At 44.2% G+C, this 15,986-nt stretch overlaps 1 protein-coding gene across 9 annotated transcripts in view; it reads right to left on the bottom strand.

The window, feature by feature from the left end:
* The window catches only part of NRCAM (neuronal cell adhesion molecule), a 392,315-nt gene extending 376,693 nt beyond the window's left edge, over positions 1-15,622 (bottom strand). For all 9 annotated transcript variants that reach the window (XM_066272166.1, XM_066272164.1, XM_066272163.1 and 6 more), the window contains exon 1: positions 15,491-15,622. The gene's annotated coding sequence lies outside the window, so the exon portion shown is untranslated. The remainder of the gene's footprint in view (positions 1-15,490) is intronic.
* Positions 15,623-15,986: the final 364 nt, after the last annotated feature.

Raw genomic sequence — 15,986 nt, 5'->3', positions numbered from 1 at the left:
AATGTTCATTGTGGTGATTTGATATACGTATACATTGTGAAAGGATTTCTCCTATCTAGTTATTTAACACACCACCACCTCTTTGGAGGTGCTGAGAACATTTGCATTCTATGCTCTTGGCAAATTTAATTATAAAATAGTGCTATAAATTATAATCACCTTATAGATCCTCAGACCTTATTCATCTTTTAACTGAAAATCTGTAACTTTTACCAGCCTCTCCCTATTTCCTCATTCCCCAGCCCCTGGCAACGACTTTTCTACTGTTTCTACACGTTTGACTTTTCTTTTTAGATTTCACATATCATTAATACCGTGCATTACTGGTCTTTCTCTATGCCCTTCAGGTTAATTCATGTTGTTGCAAATATACAGATACAAGAAATATCTTTATCCATGTATCTGTTGATGGATACTTAAAATGCTCTCACATCATGACTATTGTGAATAATCCTGTAATGAACATGGGAGTGCAGATGTCTCTTAAATACCCTGTTTTTATTTCTTTTGGCTACATACTCAGAAGTGGAATTGCTGGATTATATGGTAGTTTTGTTTTTAATGTTTTCCAAAGTGGCTATGTAACAGCTACTATTTTTAAGTGCCTATCTCTTCTCTGAGATACAGAGGAACAGAATAAACACAATGATATATACACAAACCTGCTCCCAAGCCTCACTGCATATGTTTCTCTTTATGTAAAATCTCTAAGCACACGCAATTTGTGAGCTTGATTAATTTCATGTATTAAAAGGGTTTCATGCTCTTTTAGCTTGTGGGGTTACTAGTTAGTTGTGACTGTCACAAAAAGAATTACTGATTGTCCTCTATAAAATATAAATAGTTTGATATGGCTTGAAATAATTAGATTTCAAGAGACTGTTACTGACTTTGAATACATTTGGAAGAAAGTATTTGCTGAATTTATAAACTTTTTAATCATATCAACTCATCTGATTTTCACATTAATATCATCATTGGTTGACAGCTAAGAATATAGTTTGTGTTTTGAAAACAGTCCCACCATGCAGCATCAAAAAGGGTATCAATCTATTTGCAGCATGAGACCATTTATTCAAAATTAAGTAGATATAGTTGTTGCTAAGGATGTATGATACCTATATATCTCTGAAACAAATTTGGCAGAATAACGTGAAAAACTGGCAGGTGCATTCTACTAATAAGAACATAAATTGATGGTGCTTTCATCATTTTCATTTTTATCATTTGTCATAATGACAAACTCTTGTGAGGTAGGGTTGGATGGTGAGAAAATTTATGTCTTTTATCTTATTTCTAGGAAGAGAAATATGCTATTTTACAAAGCTTATACATATACTGAGGTTTCTTAGTCTATGCAGCATACAACAGTACTTCTCAAAATGTAATTAATTATAAATTTCATGTACATTTTTTACTCCAAGTGTCTCTCAAACATGGCACCACTGCCTTGAACCCAACTACTATAGCCTATTAACTAGCTGGGAAAGGCTATAAGCTCACATCTTAGAATATAAAGAAAACTACAGAGCCCTGGCCAGATAGCTCAGTTAGTTAGAGCAACATCCTGAAGCACAGAGGTTGCCGGTTCTATTCCCAGTGAGGGCACATACAGGAGAAGCAACCATCTGCTTCTCCACCCCTCCCCCTTCTCTTTCTTTCTCTCTCTCTCTCTCTCTCTCTCTCTCTCTCTCCTCTCTCTCTCTCTCTCCCTTCCTCTCTCACTAAAATGAATAAATAAAAAAGTTTTTTTAAAGGAGAAAACAGATAGTACTTATTGACCAACCAAATGGTGAGAAAATTTTATTTCTTAAAGCTGCACCACAAGTGTTTTTGAGACTGGTTTTGAGACACACCAGCCTTTACACTTTTCATTTCAGTCCTGCTGGTCTCACTTCTGGTTTCTTCAAATTCAGGTAGTAGAAAGCAATCTCAGAAAGTACTCAACTCCATCAGTGTGCAGCCACGGGGAGACCTCTGAGGGAAACGACAAGCACCAGCTTCAAACAGTGCAGGAAAAGGAAAGCCCTGTGCAAATCCAGAATCATCTGCCATGAGCAAAGGTAGACAATTACAGAGGGATTCTGTAATTTCGGGACACGTATATGTCATTTAGGACTCCACAGCAGCAATTTAAAAAATGGCACCCTTCTGAATTAAATGATTTAACCTGACTGCTCAAGTCAGGAAGCAAATTACAATCATACAGAATCCAAGCATAAAATTATAAATGTTTGATTTCCATTGGTCTAGATCAGGGGTCCCCAAACTACGGCTCACAGGCACCATGCGGCCCCCTGAGGCCATTTATCCAGCCCCACCGCACTTCCGGAAGGGGCATCTCTTTCATTGTTGGTCAGTGAGAGGAGCACATTGACCATCTCATTAGCCAAAAGCAGGCCCATAGTTCCCATTGAAATACTGGTCAGTTTGTTGATTTAAATTTACTTGTTCTTTATTTTAAATATTGTATTTGTTCCCGTTTTGTTTTTTTACTTTAAAATAAGATATGTGCAGTGTGCATAGGGATTTATTCATACTTTTTTTTTTTTTCATTTTTCCGAAGCTGGAAACGGGGAGGCAGTCAGACAGACTCCTGCATGCACCCGACTGGGATCCACCCGGCATGCCCAGCAGGGAGCGATGTTCTGCCCCTCTGGGGCATTGCTCTGTTGCATCCAGAGCCATTCTAGCACCTGAGGCAGAGGCCACAGAGCCATCCCCAGCACCCGGGCCAACTTTGCTCCAATGGAGCCTTGGCTGTGGGAGGGGAAGAGAGAGACAGAGAGGAAGGAGAGGGGGAGGAGTGGAGAAGTAGATGGGCACTTCTCCTGTGTGCCCTGGCCGGGAATCGAACCCGGGACTCTTGCACACCAGGCTGACGCTCTACCGCTGAGCTAACCGGCCAGGGCCTATTCATAGTTTTTTTTTTATAGTTTTTTTTTATAGGTCCTCCAACGGTCTGAGGGACAGTGAACTGGCCCCCTGAGTAAAAAGTTTGGGGACCCCTGGTCTAGATGTTGTCTATGTCTTCAAACGAGGGCTAAGGACCAAATTTCCCACTTTTTTCCAAACGAAAGATCCACTTGACATTCGGCAATGTTTAAGTATGCAGTCATTCATTCCTGTATTCACTTGTGCATCAGATAAGGGGCCTCTTAAAAACACAGAACATGCATAATAAGAAGAAGTACACTCAGGCTTCTCATGGAACAGAGCAAGGACTGGGTTTCCACAGCCAGAAGCCTGGGAAACTTAACCAAAATCTATTATAAGCAAGGCCAAAAATGTCTGGATTACCTGGATGGCTGTTATCTGCTTCTCTTTACCATGACAGACTTGGCCTCTCAATGTTCTCTAGAGGAAATATCAGATATTTTCATAAAATTGAGGTCATTCTCTTCATTTACCACCTGTTAATCTCTTTACTGATTTTTCTTTAGCTATATTTGCTTGGGTTTCACTTGGTATCTATTATGCTGTGCTCTTTCAGTAGACAGACTAATCTCTCTACTTAGATACCCCCGAAAAGTTCCTGGATTGAACTCTGAAACATTATAGGAGCTCACTCATTATATAATCCTTGCGCAGGCCCTGGCCAGATGGCTCAGTGGTAGAGTGTCAGCCTGGCGTGCAGGAGTCCTGGGATCGATTCCCAGCCAGGGTACACAGGAAAAGCACCCATCTGCTTCTCCACCCCTCCCCCCTCCTTCCTCTCTGTCTCTCTCTTCCCCTACTGCAGCCAAAGCTCCATTGGAGCAAAGTTGGCCCGGGCGCTGAGGATGGCTCTGTGGCCTCTGACTCAGATGCTAGAATGGCTCTGGTTGCAACAGAGTGACGCCCCAGATGGGCAGAGCATCACCCCCTAGTGGACATGCCGGGTGGATCCTGGTGGGGCACGTGCCAGAGTCTGACTGCCTCCCCGTTTCTCAGAAAAAAAAAATCCTTGCACAAAGAATCCTGTTTAATATTAATAATCACCCCAAATATGTTTGGCAAGTTCATGTTTTCTTATGACTAATTTTCTCAAGGTAGGGCCCTCTATATATAAAGGAACAAAATAGGTTGAAAGAAGAGATCATTGGATTAAGAATATAAATTTTGGCCCTAGCTGGTTGGCTCAGTGGTAGAGTGTCGGCCTGGCATGCAGGAGTCCCGGGTTTGATTCCCGGCCAGGGCACACAGGAGAAGCGCCCATCTGCTTCTCCACTCCTCCCCCTCTCCTTCCTCTCTGTCTCTCTCTTCCCCTCCCACAGCCAAGGCTCCATTGGAGCAAAGTTGGCCCGGGCGCTGAGGATGGCTCTGTGGCCTCTGCCTCAGGTGCTAGAATGGCTCTGGTTGCAGCAGAGCAACAACCCAGATGGGCAGAGCATTGCCCCCTGGTGGGCATGCAGGGTGGATCCCAGCAGGGCGCATGCAGGGGTCTGTCTGACTGCCTCCCTGTTTCCAGCTTCAGAAAAATACAAAAAAAAAAAAAAGAATATAAATTTTATGCTGAAATAACTTTAGCTTTGAGTCTTAGTAAATTCTCTATTATCATATTTTATTTTTGAAGCATGGCTTGAGTTATTTCCATTTTATGATGTCAAGTTACATCAATGAGCTAACATACCACAAAAATTCTCTTTAAAATGCTTAGTACTAAATGCTATAAAACGGAGACTATTCTCCATTAGCTAAGCAATTACCACAAACATTTTTACTCTCCTCTTTCTCTTTCTTTCAGATTTTAAGTAATTACCTTCACAATGCTGTGTTCTTCACTCTCTCATTATTTAAAATCCCTTTCGCTCTTCCTGCCTTCTCCAGGATGTCACAGATCTCATTACCCACCTAAGCCTCCCTCCATCTGAATCCTCCACACTCCCTGATTTCTATATACTTTTCCAATCCAGTCCTACCAATCAATCTGACCATGAACTCACTCCCTGCTGTTTAATGAGTCCCTTCATAGTTCTAGGACAGCAATAAACCCCTGATATATTTTACCTTCCACTTAATTTTGCAACTAAGTAACTGTTACTAGCTATGTAATTTAAAAAACCCTATTCCAACTATTAAAATGCAAGTTACCTTAAAATTTGTGAGACATGCAAAGCATATATCACAATTTATGTAAAATACAACATGTAATAGAAATTAATATAATCAATTCTGAAGTAAATTCACTTTTGTTTATATTACATAATTAATAGTATTAATTATATCTAAATTTCTACTTTCTGCTTTGTTCATGTAGAAATTTTTTGTCATGTCAAGATTATTTCCCTAAAAGTAGAAATAGTCATTTGAATGTATTAAATGCATATAAAAAAATGGCTTTAGCAATCATGCACTAACATCAGAACAAAAGACTATTGCCATCAAGTCATTTAAGTGGTCAAAAATACCAAAGAAAAATTTTCCAATTGTAGTTTTATCCCTAGGAAGCATTTCAAATTATCTAAAATTATTTTTCATTTATTTTACCCTCCAGTAACCTCAACCCCCCAGGAACTATTTATTATTCTAGTTGTACACTCAGCTAACTTCTTTTTCTGAAATGTTTTAAATCAGATGCTGCATATACCAAGTTGCATGGGGAACCGTGTGGCATATCAAAACACTTCAATAGCAGATATAATAGTGCTGTATCCCCACTAGAAGCAGAAAGTTGAAATCACTCTTCTTAAATGTAGTCATAGAGGAGAAAACACTGGTTAGTCCATGTTTTCGACAGATCTATCTGTCACATACCAAAACAATCTGTGATCAATATCAAAACACTGCAGTGGTATTTCCCAAGGGAAGCTGATTAGGTATTTCTGTATTTGTCAGACTAGACACCAGAGGCTTTCGAAAGCAGACCAGTCAGAAGATTTGCAATGCAATTAGGACTGCGAGTGCATCTGAGTGCATGCCAGCCACAGGGGCCTCCGCTCCGTCTTCACAGGCCAATGTCTCCCTGCAGTGCACAGCATCAAACTGCACTTCCTCCCGTTTGAAAACTTTCCTCAGTTAACTAGATGTTTACCAAGTGCCTTGCTTGGGCACTCAACATTTCAGGGATGCCATCCAGTTCTATATGCGTTGTTCCAACATCATCTGTCACTTACGCTTCCACAGATTCAAAAATTTCCATTCAAACTAATCTAGTCGGCACTCAAACTGAAGCCATAATTCAAATTTCGACATGAAGCTTGAATTCCTTTTCAGTGTTCTTCAACTTTGACCCAGCTCCCCCCCCCCACCTTCCTGCACTGAAAAGGGCCAAGACAACAGCCCAGCAAGTGGGGCAGGCAAACAGGCCTCCTTTGTTCACTTTGTCCCCACAGCTCTATTGAGGTGAGGGCTGAAAGAGCACAGGCTCTGTAAGGCAGCCGCACCGCTGGGCTCGGCTTGGCTCACAGGCCACCCCTTAAAACTCCAGGAGGAAACTCTTTCCACAGCCCATTTTTACCTTCAGGCTTATGTAATGGAACATCAGTACCTGCCCTTTCCCTTGACAGAGAATATGTGACTGGCGTTTTACAAGAGTTGTAATGTTCGTCAAAAATGTACGCTATAAAATCATACCATTCAAATGCCAAGGGCATCTAAAAGTGGCATGAAAGTAGCTTTAATTTGAAATTTGGAGAAAAGATCACTACACACTAAATACATGTACTGAATTTTTTGAATTCTCTCAGCCCACTTGAGAAATATAAATCAAATTCATTGCATATTACACAGTAAAAGACCTCCTACAGGATTCTCTCCGATTGCCCTGGGAATATACTTTTCTGGTTACAGTGGGTTTTGAACCAATATAGCATGCACATCATAAAATGTAAGTATACATATCTATACACGTCCAAAATACTTGTTCCAGCCCTTCCTATCAACATTTAGTAAGAATTTTGAAAGGATCGTTTCCATCTGACAGTAACTGTCATTTTCATTCTCACCTCAATTCAGCAATGCTTTATGTAGTACAGAGCAGTACCGAGAAAATCAGAGAGCACAAACGACAAGCTAAAATTGATCTGTCATTCCTGTTTTTATTTATATTTTTAATATATATTTTTTATTAATTTTAATGCAGTGACATTGATAAATCAGGATACATATGTTCAGAGAAAACATCTCCAGATTATTTTGACATTTGATTATGTTGCATACCCCTCACCCAAAGTCAAATTGTCTTCTGTCACCTTCTATCTGGTTTTCTTTGTGACCCGCCCCTTCCCCACCCCCTCTCTCTCCCTCCTCGCCCACCCCCTTACCATCACACTTTTGTCCATGTCTCTGAGTCTCATTTTTATGTCCCATCTATGTATGGATTCATATAGTACTTAAGTTTCTTTCTGATTTACTTATTTCACTCTGTATAATGTTATCAAGTTCCATCCATGTTGTTGTAAATGATCCAATGTCATCATTTCTTATGGCTGAGTAGTATTCCATAGTATATATGTACCAAAGCTTTTTAATCCACTCATCCACTGATGGACACTTGGGCTGTTTCCAGATCTTCACTATTGTGAACAATGCTGCCACAAACACGGGGTGCATTTCTCCTTTTGGAACAGTGCTATGGTGTTCTTAGGGTATATACCTAAAAGTGGGATAGCTGGGTCAAAAGGCAGTTCGATTTTTAATTTTTTGAGGAATCTCCGTACTGTTTTCCACAGTGGCTGCACCAGTCTGTATTCCCACCAGCAGTGCAGGAGGGTTCCCTTTTCTCCACATCTTTGCCAGCACTTAATCTGTGTTGTTTTGTTGATGAGCGCCATTCTGACTGGTGTGAGGTGATATCTCATTGTGGTTTTAATTTGCATTTCTCTAATGATTAGTGATGTTGAGCATTTTTTCATATGCCTGTTGGCCATCTGTATGTCCTCTTTGGAGAAGTGTCTATTCATTTCTTTTGCCCATTTTTTTATTGGATTGTTTGTCTTCCTGGTATTGAGTTTAACAAGTTCTTTATAAATTTTGGTTATTAACCCCTTATCAGACGTATTGTCAAATATATTCTCCCATTGTGTAGTTTGTCTTTTTATTCTGTTCTTATTGTCTTTAGCTGTGCAAAAGCTTTTTAGTTTGATATAATCCCATTTGTTTATCCTGTCTTTTATTTCACTTGCCCGTGGAGATATATCAGCAAACATATTGCTGCAAGAGATGTCGAAGAGCTTACTGCCTATGTTTTTTTCTAAGATGCTATGGTTTTACGGCTTACATTTAAATTTTTTTATCCATTTTGAGTTTAATTTTGTGAATGGCGTAAGTTGCTGGTCTAGTTTCATTTTTTTTTGCAGGAAGCTGTCCAATTTTCCCAACACTATTTGCTAAAGAGGCTGTCTTTACTCCAATATATGCTCTTACCTCCTTTGTCAAATATCAGTTGTCCATACCACCTTTCTCCCTCTCTTCCTCTCTTGCAGCCAATGGTTCAATTGGTTCGAGCATCACCAGGTGCTGAGGATAACTTGGTCGGTCCAAGCATTTGTCCTCAAGTGCTAAAAATAGCTCGGTTGATTTGAGCATCGGCCCTAAACAGGGATTGCTGGGTGGATCCCAGTCGGAGTACATGCCAGAGTCTATCTCACTATCTCCCCTCCTCTCACTTAAAAAAAAAGTAACAATTATAACTCTTGACACCCAACAGGATGGCTATTATCAAGAACGGAGAACATTAGTGTTGGAGATAATGTGGATAAATCGGCCCTCGTGCACTCTTGATGGCAATGTAATATTGTGTAGCTTCTATGGAAAACAATATAGAGGCATCCTCAAAATATTAAAATAGAATTACCATATGATCTAGCAATCCTACTTCTGGCTACATAGACAAAAGAGTTGAAAGCAGTGACTCAAAAAAATATTTGTACACCATGTTCATAGTAACATGGTTCACAATACTCCAAATATGGAAACAGCCCAACTGTCCACTGACATATTAATAAAATTTTTAAAGTGGTATTTAAGCTCTTGCTCGGTAGCTCAGTTGGTTAGAGAATTGTCCCAGTATTCCAAGGTTGTGAATTTGATCCGAGGTCAGGGCACACACAAAAATCAACCATAGAATGCATAAATAAATGGAACAACAAATCAATGTTTCTCTCTGTGTGTGTCTCTCTCTGTAAAATAACAATAAAAAATTTTTAAGGTGGTATGTATATACAATGAAATATTATTCAGCTTTAAAAAGGAAGGAAATTCTGACACATGAATAAGCCTTGAAGACATTACACTAAGTAAAATAAGCCAGTTATAAAAGAACAGATACTATATGATTTCACTCATATCAGTTACTTAAAGTAGTTAAATTCATAGAGACAGAAAGTAGAAAGATTCTTTCCAGGGTTTAGGGGGAAAGGGAATGGGAAGTTAGTGTTTAGTGGACATAGAGTTCCAGTTTGGAAAGGTGAGAAGAGTTCTGGAGAGGGACAGTGGTGATGGTTACATACAATGTAAAGTATGCAATGCCACTAAACTATACGGTTAAAAATGGTTAAAACAGTACATTTTGTTATATATATTTAACCACAATAAAAAAAGTAAGTTGGCAAAAACATCATATTTTCTATAAATATATTGCATCTGTTCCTCCATTTAAAGACAACTTGATATTGAAAGTTATTGTTACTAAAACTGGAGGCAGAGCCATTTCCACATCCTTCTTCACATTGTGAGAGAAAAAATAAACATTTATCAGTTCATTTTGGAACACTTTCCTAGCCTTAGAAAATTCAGCCTCTGATGCCAATAAAAGAGTCTGTAAAACTAAAGGGCCTTTGGTTTGCCTAGTTGGACAAAGGGTTAAATAAAAGAAGCCACGGGATTCTTATGCCTGGCATTGCTAGATGCTAGGAGATCCCTACTATCTCCTCTGTCCTCATCTGGCAGGAAAAACAGGGCTCCTTCAGGTGGAAAGCATGAAACAAAGGTAATACATCTGTCCTGGCCAGTGGTGCAGTGGATAGAGCGTTGGCCCAGAGAACCAAGGCCGCTGGTTTGATGTCAGTTGCTGGCTTGATCCCAGGGTTGTCTGTTCGATCCTGAGGGCGCTGGCTTGACAGCGTGATCCCCAGGGTCCAGCTTGATCCCAAGGTCATTGGTTGAAGCCCCAGTCAGGGCACACATGAGAAGCAATCAACAGGTGCACAACTAAATGTAACAACAAATTGATGCTCCTCTCTCTCTTTCCCCCACTCCTCCCCACTCCCTCTCTTTCTCTCCCTCTCTCTTTCTATCTCCTTTCCTCTCTCAAAAAAAAGGGGTGGGGGAATACATCTAAATGCATTCATTTCAAATCATTTTCCTCTTCGTCAATCATCTCAACAGTTGAAGGCTAACCTAAAGCAGTCGTTCTGTGCAAACACACAAAACTTCCTAGAGAAAAAGAACTCTAAGCCCTGGCCGGTTGGCTCAGTGGTAGAGCGTCGGCCTGGTATGCAGGAGTCCCGGATTTGATTCCCAGCCAGGGCAAACAGGAGAGGTGCCCATCTGCTTCTCCACCCCTCCCCCTCTCCTTCCTCTCTGTCTCTCTCTTCCCCTCCTGCAGCCAAAGCTCCATTGGAGCAAAGTTGGCCCGGGCGCTGAGGATGCCTCTATGGCCTCTGCCTCAGGCACTAGAATGGCCCTGGTTGCAATCGAGCAACGCCCAGATGGGCAGAGCATCGCCCCCTGGTGGGCATGCCGGGTGGATCCCGGTCGGGCGCATACAGGAGTCTGTCTGACTGCCTCCCCATTTCCAACTTCAGAAAAATACAAAAAAAAAAAAAAAAGAGAGAGAGGCCCTGGCCGGTTGGCTCAGCGGTAGAGCGTCGGCCTAGCGTGCGGAGGACCCGGGTTCGATTCCCGGCCAGGGCACATAGGAGAAGCGCCCATTTGCTTCTCCACCCCTCCGCCGCGCTTTCCTCTCTGTCTCTCTCTTCCCCTCCCGCAGCCAAGGCTCCATTGGAGCAAAGATGGCCCGGGCGCTGGGGATGGCTCTGTGGCCTCTGCCCCAGGCGCTAGAGTGGCTCTGGTCGCAACATGGCGATGCCCAGGATGGGCAGAGCATCGGCCCCTGGTGGGCGTGCCGGGTGGATCCCGGTCGGGCGCATGCGGGAGTCTGTCTGACTGTCTCTCCCTGTTTCCAGCTTCAGAAAAATGCAAAAATGCAAAAAAAAAAAAAAAGAGAGAGAGAAAGAGAAAAAGAATTCTATATTCTTGTTAAAATGTTATTGGTTACCATATTTTTCAAATGGAAATTGTTCTTTAAAATGAAGGTAAGACTCCAAAGGCTGCTGACAGAGGCAACAAATCAGAACTCCTATGGGCTACACTGTGTCCCCTCCAAATTCGTATGTTGAAGTTCTAACACCAGTGTGACTGTGTTTGGAGACAGGGCTTTTAGGAGGTAATTTAGATTAAATAAGGTGGCTCTGCCCAGTTAGCTCAGTCGATTGAGAGGTTTGTCCAGAAATGACAAGGTTGTGGGTTCGATTCTTGGTTAGGGCGCACATGTCAGGGCGTACACATCAGGGTGCACACAAGAAGCAACCAATGAGTGCGTGACTGAGTGGAACAGTAAATGAATGCTTCCCTTCCCCCTCCCCCTCTCTCCTTTCCTCTCTCTGTGTCTCTAAAAAAATCAATAAATTTAAAAAAATATTAAGTGAGTTATCCCAAAGCCCAGAGGTTGCCAGTTTGATCCACAGTCAGGGCACATAAAGGAATAGCCTGATGTCTCTCTGTCTCTCTCTCCCTGCCTTTCTCTAAAAAAGACTTTTTTAAAGATTGAATAAGTAATAAGGGTGAATCTTAAACCAACAGGATCAGTGGCCTTACAGGGGAGGGGGCAGTCTCTCTCACTAAGGAAAGCATATACGATCATGCACACAAGGAGAAGACAGAAATCTGTAAAGCCAGGAATCCAAACATGCTGTTACCCTGACTTCTGACTTCCAGACTCCAGAAATATAAGTAAATAAATGCCTGTTCTTTATACCACCCAATCTATGGTATTTCATTATGGCAGCCTGAGCTGACTAGGACAAGTACTGTGATTTCATAATGAAAGTATGAGGAAAAAAGCATAGGCATCTCAGTGGTAACTCTTAGGATGAGTGATGACTGGTAGGGGCCACAAGAGGGCTTTCTCTGATGTTCATAATGTTACATTCCTTGTTTTGAGCACTAGTCAAAACACTAGTGTGTTCAGTTTGTGCAAGTTCATTAACCTGTACATATACAGTATGTGAAAAACGAATCTGTGTGTGGAAGTATGTAGCACAAGATTAGAATTAATTCTCAGAAGACGGGAATTGCTTTGCTCATTATTGTCTTCTCAGTGCCTAGAACAGTAGGCCATTCACCCAGTAAACAAGAATGAATGAATTAATTAATCTCTTTATCAGAAAAGCTTCCTGTGAGGTTCTATTAAATAACTTCTTTGAGGCCCCCACCAGGAAGCTCAGCTGATTAGAGCATCATCCCCATACACCAAGGTTGTGGTTTGATTCCCATTCAGGACACACACAAGAGTCAACCAATGAGTGCATGGATGGGTGGAACAACAAATTGATGTTTTTCTCCCTTTCTCCTTCTCTCTCTCTCACTCCCACCCTCCCACCCTCCCTCCCTGTCTCTCTAAAATCAATGAGTGAAAAATTAAAATAATTCCTTTGTACATACACAACATAGTATCTTCAGATTTTATTTGTATTCAACTAATTACACAAGGAAAACAACATCAACACCAAAGCATTATTTGAAGTGACTCTTAAAGAAATTTTCTATAGCCCAGGTGTATACATTCTCATGCCTTCTCAGCTTCCTGAAGTGCTCACACCCAGCTAGTGTCACATCGGTCTCACAGAAAGTATCATTTCCAAAGATAACTTTGTTTTTCATTTACTGTCACTGATGCAATTATAAAAAGAGATGTGGTGTAAGGGCACTAGCCTATAGTGCAAAGATCTCATCACTACCCTGTATTAGAGGACTAAGGGACCTCCCTGGGCCCCACTGTACTTCTTTGAGAAACTCAAATGTTAGAGTTCTCTTTCAGCTCTAAACTTCCTGGATTATGTGAAATGTTTAGCAACTTTCCTGTAATAAAGTAAAAGCAGGTTGAAAAAAGACCATTAGTCAGAAGAATTTAGAACTTGTTCTTCCACCTGATCAGTCAATTATAATCATTCTAAAAGCTATTTCAGGAATAGCTGATTTCACTTTAGTTCAAATTCTTGTTTCTGCTAGTCAACATGGAACATATTTTTGTAAATGCACCACACAGTCATATATTGATGACATCAAATGTTTCTAAGATTTTGTACTAGGGTTAGGGTTCTATTCAAATGCAACATCCAATTTGAGGGTCCACAAAAAAGATTCAGGGCTGGGAGCCTGAAATAGAAACATCTGCCAAATGGAAATGTTGCCTTTCTTTAAAAAAAAAAAAAAAAGGCAACAAAAGGTTTCTCAAAAATTGTGATGTGCCAGGAACCTCTCAAACTCTGTAATGGCAGTGGGGCTCTAGTCACTAAGACAGTCCAGTGACTGTGACTAGTTGTATTGTGGGTTAACAGCCAAGTACTTAAAAGCTAACAGGAATAAAGGAACTTGTAAAGGAATTCAAGAGTAATAAAAGGCCACAATACAATTCGCTGAATTACTATATTGCCTGCTACTGTGAGGTCTGCAGGGCTTAGAATTAAATGGTCTTAAAATATGTTCCTGATTTTGAACACTGCATGGTTTCAGGCTTCTTCTGAAATAAAAGCTTCCAAAAAGCCACATTTTCACAGTCTTGAATGACAAAGTGTAAGGACAAAATGCTAACCCTTGCTCCCTCACTTTCTAGCCTTGGGAAAGTTACTTCTCTAATTCTCCATCTCCCAGTTTTTAAAAATGGGATTGTGGAGGAACTTGAGATGACACATGTAAGGAGCACAACACCCAGCGTATCTGACTGAGGCTCTTCAAAAATTTTTTATTATCATGAACATTAAAGTAGAAAGCATCCAATTGTCAAAACCCATTTCAGTATTTCTGAAAAGTCTCATTTACTCTCGAGGCATTAGTAAAATATTTGGTACCAACCAACCAGCCCAGTCTCCCTAGGTTTGTCTTCAGTGGCGAACGTGTTCTTCCCAGAAGACCCCAAGGGGGAGCTCCTGGGACTGCAAGAATGCCTTCCGCCCACTACACCTGCCTCCACCTCTTGCAAGAGACAAGGGCGAGAAAGGGCCCCAGCCCCTCGGAACCTGCCTCTTGCGCGTTAACCAAGGGGGACTGGGTCGGAAAAGAATGCTTCTCTCGTAGGACAGACAGCTCCGCCCCGACGGGGCCTCCTGCCAAAGTTGATGGTACGAAAAGGCAGGGGGGAGATGCGGGTGGCGAAAGAAACGCCACCGCTCAGAGCCCACGCCCTCTCTCAGCGCCCGCCGCTGCAGGGTCCGCCTCCGAGCGTGCGGGGGTAGAGCATGCGGCTGCGGACCGCACGCGGGCGGGGAGACCATCCGAGGGAAGTAAGTGGCGTGCTCTCCAGACCTCCGGACTCAGGGAACCCACCGGCGTCACTTACTGTCCGGTGTACACTGCTCCCTGTCTGCTCCCTCTGCGCGCGGGCGCAGGCGGGTGGGAACGACCGAGCCGGCAATCGGCCAGGGACCAGCACGCTGCCGCGCCCACTGCGCGGCGTGGAGGAGCCCGAAGCAGATGGCGCTCGCCGAGCAATGGATGTTCCATAGCCAGCAGTCACTCGCGGCTAGGGACAACCTCCCCGGCCGAAGCTGTTGCCAGATACCGCCTCCGGCACCCTAAGCAGAGAAGGTGCTCTTCTGAGATGGCCCCCGGACCCGGCTAGCCAGCCCCAACAAGTCCCAGCGCACACAGGCTGTGCGGGGCGCCAGGACCCCCGGACCCGCACTTGTAGGGCCACAAAGCCCAGGAAAGGCCCCACCCTGCCGTCCCCCTAGTCTCCCCGACTTCTTTCCAGAGCGGCGAGAGCGGAGGTCGGCCTGCCCCAGAGCTCCAGCGATCCGCGTAGGTGTGAGCGCAGCGGAACAAAGCCCACGCTCAGATGTGTCCGCGGGGACCGGCACGCGCATACGCCCGAGCGCGCCGGCCCGCCCCTGCGCTCCCCGCCCGGCGGCAGCGCGCGTGACCCCGCCGGGGTCTGTGCTCGGGATCCCAGGAGTCCGGCCCAGCAGCACCTCCAGGCCCAACTCTGCAGAGCTCGCACAGCAGGGTTTCCCGGAACGCGTGGGCTCGGGCGCGGAGGCAGAAGTTGGCCACACCGGGAGGCGGAGGGTGGCGCCCGCGGCAGCCGGGGCCGCGGTCCTCAGCGGTGCCCCCACCCGGCCCCCGCGGAGGGCTCAGGGCCTGCGGAGAAGCAGGGAGTTGGCGACAAGGCTTGCCCTGCCAGCCGGGAGAGCGCTCTGCGAAACACAGTAGCCCCGCGCCCTCCACCGCTTCAGTCGTCGCCCTCGTGCAGGACCAAGTGCCACTGCCAGGTGCGCATCGAGCTACTCACGTTCTTAAGCGGCACCCACCACTCAGCTCGGCGCGCCGGCCCGGGAGCCCGGAGCGAATATGTCCTTCGTGACGAAGCTGTTGTCCCTGGCAGCCCCGCTCCGTCTCTGCACCCGCGCGTCTGAGGCTCCGACTGCGGCGCGCGTCAGCCGACCACCCGGTGAAGCAGCGCCAGCCCCGCGTCCGCGCGCCCCCGCCCGCCGCGCCTCCTCCACTCCCGCACTCCGCGGAGTCCTCCGCCCCTTCCCCTCCCGCCAGCACGCCTCCACCCTGCTGCGGCGGCGGTGGCAGCGAATGGGCTCCGGCCACCAGCGCCTCGAGGGACTGGGGGCCCCCCTTACCTGCGAGCCACGCCACCACCAAGTAACGTCATTCTCCGAGAGTGGGGGGGGGGGGCGGTTCCGGGACAAGGGTGATTGGGGTTTGGCTACAAAAGCTGTTCCAGAAAATAAATGAGTGGTTTTTAAACGTCACTCTGCTAGGTTTAGATTACTGTG

Source organism: Saccopteryx bilineata, chromosome 4 (assembly GCF_036850765.1).
Source record: "Saccopteryx bilineata isolate mSacBil1 chromosome 4, mSacBil1_pri_phased_curated, whole genome shotgun sequence".
NCBI classification, from domain to species: Eukaryota; Metazoa; Chordata; class Mammalia; order Chiroptera; family Emballonuridae; genus Saccopteryx; species Saccopteryx bilineata.
This window is presented reverse-complemented; position numbering and strand designations above follow the sequence as displayed.